Source organism: Triticum dicoccoides, chromosome 3A (assembly GCF_002162155.2).
Source record: "Triticum dicoccoides isolate Atlit2015 ecotype Zavitan chromosome 3A, WEW_v2.0, whole genome shotgun sequence".
NCBI classification, from domain to species: Eukaryota; Viridiplantae; Streptophyta; class Magnoliopsida; order Poales; family Poaceae; genus Triticum; species Triticum dicoccoides.
The window spans coordinates 710,359,774-710,362,377 of record NC_041384.1 but is presented as its reverse complement, the minus strand read 5'-3'; positions in this window follow the sequence as shown (position 1 = coordinate 710,362,377).

The following is a 2,604-nucleotide window of genomic DNA, read 5'->3' as shown; positions in this document are numbered from 1 at the left end:
GGGACGATAACAATTGGAGACATGGAGCAGAGCTATTCTCTTGTAAAACAGGAAGTTGTTGCCATCTTGAATTATGATATCGGTAATCAGAAAGCAGTTCCAACACTAGTACCTTATCGTTTTATCTCATTCTCAGAAAGAAAAAACTTGTTTGAACAATAAATAGTTGTAGTTTCCATGTATGTTTAATCATTGTATTTCTTTTCAATTAGCATGGCGACATTCTCCCCTCGGCAGTGGGCACTTTAAATGTTTTTAATCAATGTTCTGTTATAGCTATTATATCCGGACCTTCATGCATGAATCTGTTGATTTGGCCTGATACTTTGCACCAGGAATATTGTTCCTAGGTCAGGCTACGAACTCTTGTATACACTGCGAAGATGTTAAACAGTGTATAAATGGCTGTATAGAGTTACTGTATATCTCATGTATTGTATCCCTTGTATATGACACCGACACATGGTGTACATGCTAGCGTATACCGGGGAACCGACCTCGCCAACGCGATGGGCGAAACTAACTTCGCCGGCCTTCCGGAAGGGCAAGCAAAGGAGCTCGCTGCTCAAATCGCCTCCGGCGTTCAGGCAGTGCAGCTCTCTCGGCGAGTACTGGAGAAGGACCAGGTAGAATTCCATGAGATGCGAAGGTATTTCACGGAAAACGTGACACCAGGATTATAGAGTTAGCCGTTAGTGAGTGAAATTTCCCATTATTTATAATGCTTATGTTAAGTGGTGCAACATCTGAACCTGAATAAGCGAAATACCCGTCGATGTAGCTAAAGATGCACATATACAGGAAGATCATCACTTTTTCCCAGATTGTGTAGCAATGTGTATCATTCAATATCCATGTGAGATATTTCAATTGTTGAGGCCAATGCAAAATGATTTCTCTCATGCATTATGCACCTATGATCTATGTGTGCATACTTATCTCGTGTCCCCACATTCATGTTAAAACATGAATTGGATGGAAGCAAGGAATAAGCACAAGAGGGTGATACGCATGCGGCACATTAAAGTTATGATGACTAATTCCTCATAACTTTTATCAGTTGCGTATGTGGAAAACGTTTTTGTAAGTACTTGCTGTTTAGAGTTTATCATGCTCTTCGCACCCCCATTTTGTTCATGCTCATGCTTATGTGTGTATTACCATTCATTGATGCACAGACGAAACCCTCTATATAAACCCACGGGTGATTTCATTTGCTACTTGATTGCATGTTAAGATAGGTAGCTACCTAGTACCAACTAATTTTCTGCTTAGTTATTCCATTCCATGTTTTTATTTGTTTGTACTAGTACATTCCCAATGTTGATGTGAGAAGTTGGAGGAAACCTAAATGAAACCAAAATACAGTTGTCTGGTTCCAAGGATGATGCGGATCCTGCTAGGCTTTTGCAGCGGCAGGGGCTGTCGAGGGCCTCAACATGATCAAGAATAACGATCTGTTGCTGCTATCTGTGAAGGACAACAAAGGGCTGCAAAAGTGGCAACACTAGGATTTCCTCAAAGGACGAGAGCCCATATCAGGGCAGGGTGGGAATGGCCATGGTGCAGACAAAATTGTTGTTATTGGGGGTTACTAGCTTAGCCCAAGCGGTGACACGCCGCGCCGGTCGATAAGTCGCGACTATGTAAACTATGGTCCAAACAATAGAGTAATAAATAGTTATTCACTATCAATTAAAGAGAGGCATAACAATATGTAAGAGAGTTGAAGATGACATCATCTATTATTACAATCATACGAATGCATGGTCACACACAGAGCGATACACAATGGCACATCTCTAATAGTACACAATGGCACATATTCGAGTAGTAGTGTGCGCACTGCTTTGGGCCATATGTAAATGTAGAAATGATGTTGCCTTCAACAGACAAACATTAACCAACTTTTTGCAGGTTATCTTCATAACGTCTACCTGGATCCGTACGTGGTCATTACTCAGCCCTGCGGATCACATGGAGCATATGACTTCTGAGTGCAGCCAATAGGAGACAGTCGCACGGGATACCTACAACCTATTTGAATGGCGATCCACGCTTAGGATAGGTGTTTAGACATCTTATCCTTTTTGTGCGGGTTGTGGCCTCTTTTTTCTTTTTGCCAGGTGTGGCTTTTTTATTCATTTGCTTTCTTGAACTTGAGACATGTTGTTGAACTTTGAACGCTTAATAAGAACGCTTAAAAAAAAGCAGTTCACCCATATGTACTGCAGTAAGAAGTCACAAAGATCATTCTGGTATAGCCTCCTATGGGATTACTGTCCATGTTAACCACACCTTACGTTTTTACCTGCGGGGCGCAACTGCATCCATGGGAACACGTGGTCACACCCATATCATGCGCCGCGTCAGTTATCATGCAAAAGGTAGCAACGTAAGAAATAAACCGATCTAACTCTACACCCACTCAACAACCAAACATGGATCACCCATCAACCACTACTAGAAAAACCCCTACTAATGGCGCACCTATTATGGCCATTAATGGCGCATCTGTGGTGCGCCACTAACAGCACGCCATTAGTAATTTTTACTAATGGCGCACCAGTGGTGCGCCATTAGTATCTGGTATACTAATGGCGC